Source organism: Oryza sativa, chromosome 5, assembly GCF_034140825.1.
Source record: "Oryza sativa Japonica Group chromosome 5, ASM3414082v1".
Lineage (NCBI taxonomy): Eukaryota > Viridiplantae > Streptophyta > Magnoliopsida > Poales > Poaceae > Oryza > Oryza sativa.
Window position 1 is genome coordinate 14,545,459 of NC_089039.1, and position 6,988 is coordinate 14,552,446.

The 6,988-nt window shown below is 39.7% G+C and overlaps 2 long non-coding RNA genes across 2 annotated transcripts; one reads left to right on the forward strand and one right to left on the reverse strand.

Annotated features, from left to right (window-relative positions):
- LOC112938982 (uncharacterized) lies at positions 1 to 3,906 on the forward strand. The gene is made up of 2 exons (XR_003242261.2): positions 1 to 293; positions 2,168 to 3,906. It is a non-coding gene; the product is annotated as an uncharacterized lncRNA (long non-coding RNA).
- Positions 3,256 to 4,601, reverse strand: LOC112938983 (uncharacterized). Its single transcript, XR_003242262.2, has 2 exons — positions 4,367 to 4,601; positions 3,256 to 3,619 (listed from the first exon to the last, which is right to left on the reverse strand). It is a non-coding gene; the product is annotated as an uncharacterized lncRNA (long non-coding RNA).
- Positions 4,602 to 6,988: the final 2,387 nt, after the last annotated feature.

Sequence of the window (6,988 nt, forward strand, 5' to 3'; positions counted from 1 at the left end):
TTGTTGCGCCTCCATCTCCTCCGTCCCAGTGCGCCGGCGCGCTGCCCCGCCACCTTCGCGTGGCCGCGGCGTCCCTCCCCTCTCACGCCGCAGTGCCGCCCCTCCACCCTCGCGCGGCCGCGGTGCCCCTCCCTTTGGCTCCACCGCGCCGCCGCTCCCTTTTCACCCACCCCTACGCGGCCCCGCCACGAAACCAAGTAGTTGCCGGTGTCGTCCTCCAGTCCCGTCCACCTTAGGCATCAAGATTTTCTGATTTGGATTCGCAGTCATCGCCAACTCTCCATTTGTTTCAGGTAATGTAGCAGTACATTTTGGTTGGGAATGGCCTTAGGATCCTGAGGAGATCATTCCTGAACCCAATACGGTGCTATTAATAAACTGCCTCTATTGATGAGTTACACTCATTGTTACTTGTTCTGAGGTGTACATCTTGCTTGTTATATTGGAAGAATGAATTTAATTCATAGGGATATAATATTTTGCAACTTTTGAATGTGAAATTATATGCACGTTCTTGTGATGTGAGAAGGTTAAATTCCTTTGTGGGATTCACATTTAATTTCTGGTTGCTAATTTTACTGAAGAATGAGAGTAGGTTATGATGTCTTGGGTTTTGATAAGTAGAGTGCAATTTTTTATAGTACAATAAACATGCGTGCTGCTCATTCTGTCATGTGGGATTGAAACAAGTGATGCTGGCAATTCAGGTGCAGACCAGCTTTTGGTTCTGTAGATTATTTTCTCAACTTAAATAGATCATGTATTATGATGATGTGTTTTATGGTGTTTTGTGGAGACATGTGAATACAATATTATGATGTTATAATGTGTTCAACAGAGCTTAAAGTATACTCACAAACTGGATTCTCGTGGTTATACAGTTTAAATAAGTTATAAGGATGTTTCAGATTTGCTATGATGTTTTTGCCTTTCCATTTCTATTAAATGTACTGAGAAAGCCAATTTTGTAGGTGCTTGTTTTGTATTATGGAAGTTATAACAGAATGATATGAATAGCTTATGACATACGAATATATACTTATGTTTCCTAAAGTTTATTACTGAGTTAGTGTTTTGTCTTTTAGCTGCCACAATGGAATGAAATGTTGCTGAAAGAGAATCTCGGATATATTCAATGGAAATTAAAGTCTAGAGAAAAAAAGTAGTTCATGCCCTAGTTGGATTCTCCCATATCAGTATGTGGAAATTGAAATGTTAACATGCATAAAATAAAATTGGCTTTATTTAAGAATTCCAAGTTTGATTTTTTATGGGTATATTGGGTGCTGTGCTCTGATTGGATTTGCTAACTGTTGTGCTGACTCACTTTCTATATAATTTACATTATTCAATAATTTCCTTAAGGATTTATCTTTTCTAGCCTGCCTGTAACTATTGAAATGGAAGGGAGTCTTAATGTTATACTATATTTACTGCCCCAAATATCTAATCTGTTCTCCACCCACAAGACCACAACTAAACAGTAATGCCCATTGCTCATCATGTCGGAGAATGAGGTTTTCTTCTATTTGAACACCCATTAACTTTCACTCACCCATCATGTCAGTTGCACTACTTGAACACCCATTAAATTTCATATCTTGATCTCAAGCTACATTTTATTTCATTCATGATGATAGCAAGAATACCCAAGTATCTGGTGACTTGTTTGGCATTGATTTGGGTTTCTACAACACTTACAGCTTCAGCTTTGATTATTTGCATTTAAATGTCTTGTGTAATGATCCATTTCTGCATTTCTGCATGCACGACACCATGACATCGACCGCTGCCGCCAACCAAATTAACCCTTAATTACTTAATGTCGATCGACCATGCATCAGCTGACAGTGTTGGTACTAGTTCAATATGATGAAAGCTAATTGATTCCGTGTCCATGTAGTGGACTCATGCGGCAGGGCAGATTAATTAGCATGCAGCTGTATGTATAGTGTATAGTGGTAGTAGTATACATACTGCATTCTTATGCTCACTAGACCGCTGCATGCATATGCATATGCGCCGGTGGATCGATGCGCACATGCATATTGTTCAATTCTTCAGTTGAAAAATAAATCTGAGTATTTTACTTCCATAAAAGTACATTTTGGTAGTATTAAATTACGTGGTTTGACTTATTGTTGAATTTTGAAAATATGAATTGTAGAATTTTGGCATGGCTGGCAATCACATTAGTTTGGAGGAGATTGCAGAGCATGAGAGTGTGATAACCAAGGAGTTTAGAAGCGAGGCAGAAGGATATAAGTTCTATAATGATTATGCTTGGTCGAAAGGTTTTAGCATCAGAAAGGACAATGTTACGTACAATGGAGATGGTAAGGTGGTATGGAGGCATTCATGTTGCTCATATGAAGGCTATAGGTTGTTGAAATACTTTGAAAGAACAGACCAAATTAGGGAGCCAAGGGCCTGACACGTTGCGGATGTGAGGCCAAACTTCAGATACAGTTGAATGAGGAGACGGGGATTTGGTTTGTTAAAGATTTCAATGATGGTCACGTGCACCCACTTGCAAAGCATGACCAAGTTGCATTCTTACGATCCCATCGGAATCTAAGTGATGCTCAAAAGGCTGAGGTTGTAGAACTTGGGGTCTGTGGCCTTCGTACATGCAATATAATGGACGTCATGGAGAAGAATCATGGTGGTTATGATCAGGTTGGGTTTGTCTTGGGACTTGTACAACTTCATTGCTCGTTACAAAAAAGAAAGAATTGAGGGTATGGACGCTCAATTTGCACTGAGCCTTTTGAATGAACAGAGGAAAGAGAAGCAGAATTTTTCTTTTAGTACAATACTGATACCGGAGGTCATCTAAAGAATATGTTCTGGGCCAATGCACAATCTTGGATCGACTATGATGCATTTGGAGGTGTTGTGGTTTTTGACGCCACTTACCATGTCAACCGTACAACCTTCCTTTTGTTCCTTTTATTGGTGTAAACCATCACCGTAGCATGGTTGTCTTTGGGTGTTGTCTTTCAAATGAGACGGTTTCTTCATATGTGTGGCTGCTGGAGACCTTTATTAAGGCGATGGGTGGCAAGTGCCCTAAATCGTTTATCACCGATTGGGACCTTTCCATGGCAAATGCCATTGCCAAGGTCTGTCCTGATACAGATCATCGGTTATGTACATGGCATATTAATTGAGGAGAACGCAAAACGCCATCTCCGTGGGGATGCGCTCACTGAATTTCGTAGACTCATCTACGAAGTAATGATGGCCGATGAATTTGAGAGACGATGGTGTGCCTTTAAAAACAGTGATAATGTACCGGAGAAGGAGTTATGGTTAGCCATGATGTATGCACTAAGGGAAAAGTGGGCCGCAGCGTATACCGATAGGAGATATTTCTTAGGGATGAGGACTACACAGATTTGCAGCAACAGAAATAAAGAACAACTAATGAGACACTTACATACAATATGATGGCTCCCATCATTCAAAGTTATTTCTACCATTCCAGCATAAACAAGGGATGACAAAGTACATATGTTCTATACAACACTAGGTTTTCAAGCCTTGCAGATTTTTTCTTCTTCAGCACATTAAACATGGCTGACATGTTTTCATCGGCACATGATAAATCATCTAGCTGCACTTGAAGAAAAAAGAAATCAACGGCTTAGTTGAAGCAAGATGCAAACTGAAATCAATAGGCAGTACACATAATATTGTGTGTTAAAACGGCTTTTGGTCAAAACAGTGTAGGTAGCACATGCTTGAGCATTTTTAATCTGTAACTTTACATTCAGGAACTGCATTTTCAGGACAACTGGAACTGAAGTTTTCATGTGCCCTATACTGATGAGTATATTGGTCAAATCTGTTCTTTTTGTGAATTCATAATGTGAATGAAATTAAAACGGTGCGATATAATAATGGAATGTGCTTACATAAGTTATTACTACTGAATTGTGTCACTTAGCTAGTATGTATTTATGTGATCACTAATTAATAGATGAAATAGAATGTAGTATGTGAAGCACTACGGTCACAACTGTGGTGCTGCTGGCGAGGAAACGGCTGCAGACCGCAGCTTTGATGGGCTTTATCAGCGTGCGGCAAAATTAGGGTCACATGAAAAGGGTTTAGCTGTTCAAGCGCCAAGGCATTCCGTGGGATATGCAGGCCTCCGTCTAGCTGGCCGCAGCAGCGCCGCCGCCAACGAACGTTCGACAAAAACTATTCCCTATTTTTCTAGGTTTTTTTTAATTAGTTGGTTTTCTAGAAAAACTATTTGGTGCATGTATATATGGCTATACATCTACATGGCTATTGGATCTAACTGGGGTCATGTATCGTGAATCGATAGTAATTATACAAAAGTAATTACAAATACCTTAAGATGCGTCTTTGCTGTAGAGTTGAGAGCAGGACTGTCATCTTCACCCGTATTAACCGTAGAAAATTACTGCGATTGACGCCTCTATGCAGATGGTGGTGATGGACCGGTCAAGGGATCCATGATGGTGAATGAAGATGCAAAATATTGTGAGAAGAAGAGAGGAGAAAATAAGAACGGATGTGCACCGAAGACAGGAGAAAGAATGCCTTTTGTGTCGTTGCTCGGTTGCCTTTCTGTTTTTTTTCTGTTGCTGCAGATTTAGTAATAGATAAAGCTAATAACCAACTGCCAGATTGATGCGTGTTTTTAGCAGAAGTCCAGGCGTCGGGTGCCTGACGGGGAGTGGAAAAATCGGGCGCCCACGTCATGCTGATGTCAGCATGACGCATGTGTGCAAAACTATTTTAAACTATTTTTTCTCTTAAATTATTTATCCAAATCATGATCCAATTGCACCATTAAATTTGTTGCAATTAAATCTTTAAAACAAGACCATATATGGATATATTCCGATGAAAAAATAGCTTATTATTGAATTATTTATAAATATTGCACGTTGTTCCACCAAGTATACTGGAATTATTTCACTAAGTAGATAGAAAATGTTTCAATCTTTTAAAATCGTGCGCTATTTCACCTTTTATAAAAACAATTTTCAGCAAATAGTAAAAGAATGTTTCAATTCATTGCAACATTAGATCTATATATAGTAAAATATTTTGAGTACACTAGGTGAAATATTTTTGGTGGAACAAGAAATAAAACGAATTCCCTTGATAGATGGATTATGTGGGTGATTTTGTTGCAAAAGAATGTTTCAATTCATTGTAACATTTAATCTATACTTAGTGCAACATCACGAGTATACTAGATGAAAAAAATTGTTGGTGGACACGTGGCGGCGTACGGACACGCGTGGTGGGGCCACGTGGCAGCGGCGCGTGTAGGCGCCCGACGCTGAGGATTATCGGTGTTTATAGTAGTAATAGTCTGATTATTTTCGTTGGTCAGATGGATCGTACTATTGTTTCCTATATAAGTTAAACTAATCCCGAGATCAACGTTTTGTACCTCCGCATGATGCCGAGTTATCTGTTTTTTTAGCCGCGGATTTAGAATAGCTAATAACCGTCTAACAGAACTTTTTATCTCCGCATGATGCCGAATTATCTATATTTCCCAACCGGGTCGATTTTTAGAAACATAGTTTTCCGGCAGATCCTTCATAGAATAAAGCGGAACTGTTTATTTTGGACAGATAAAAAATTAAGTCCGGGAGACCGGGTCGATTTTTATAAAACATGGTTTTCCGGTCGACCACGCATAGAATAAAGTGGAACGGATTATTTTGAACAAATAATTATTAAGTCCGGGACCGTTTGGGAAGGGTCGATTTTTAAAAATCATGGTTTTCCGGTCGATCGCTCATAGAATAAAGCGGAACGGATTATTTTGAACAAATAACTATTAAGTCCGGTACCGTCCGGGCCGTGTCGATTTTTAAAAAACATGGTTTTCCGGTCGACCACTCCTAGAATATAGCGGAGCTGTTTATTTTGGCAGAAAAGAATAAGTTTAGGTTAGTTTTGGTCGATCGCTCTAGAATATAGAATATAGCAGAATGGTTTTTTTGGCATACAAGAATAAGTCCGCGACCGTCCGAACTAGGTCGAATATTAAAAACCATGGTTTCCCGGTCGATCACTCATAGGGTATAGCAGAATGGTTTATTTTAGCATAAAATAATAAGTCCGCGACCATCCGGACCAGGTCAAATATTAAAAACCATGGTGGGTCAAATATTAAAAACCATGGTTTTCCAGTTGAGCGCTCCTAGAATATTGCCGAACGGTTTTTTTTTACAGAAAAGAATAAGTTTGGGTCAGTTCGGATCGGGTCAAATATTAAAAATCGTTGATTTTCGGTCGAGCGCGCATATATTATAGCCGAACGGTTTATTTTGGACAGAAAAGAATAAGTTCGGGTCAGTGCGGACCAGGTCGAATATTAAAAATCATTGATTTTCAGTTGAGCGCGCATATATTATAGCAGAACGTTTTTATTTTTTACAGAAAAGAATAAGTTCGGGTCAGTCTGGACCGGGTCGAATATTGAAAATTGTCGATTTTCGCTCGAGCGTGCATACATTATAGTCAAACGGTTTTTTTTTTGACAAATAAAAAGTTAAGTCCACGACCGTCCGGACCGGGTCAATTTTTAAAAACTATAGTTTTCCGGTCGATCGCTCATATATTATTTTGACATATATTATTTTAGGACATGATTGGTGTCCGAACGTAATTTCCTAGAACTTAGTCTGTAGTTGGACCCACTCTAGCTTTTTTTACACACAATTTATCCGTATCACCTTTAAAAAAATCAATAAATCAACCGTGAATATCTGAAACGATTGGGCCTGTAGTTCAGGAGTCCCAACACCTGACGCATGCAATACTTTGTCACCCTAATGATTACGCCGTCAGTGCCGCCGTCATTAACCATAATATTGGATTTCTTCCAGACAAACGCCGTTGCGGCGTCGCCAGGTGGCTTTCTTCCAGAGAAACGCCGTTGCGACGACCAGCGACACCTCCACCCCGGAAGGATCTACATGTG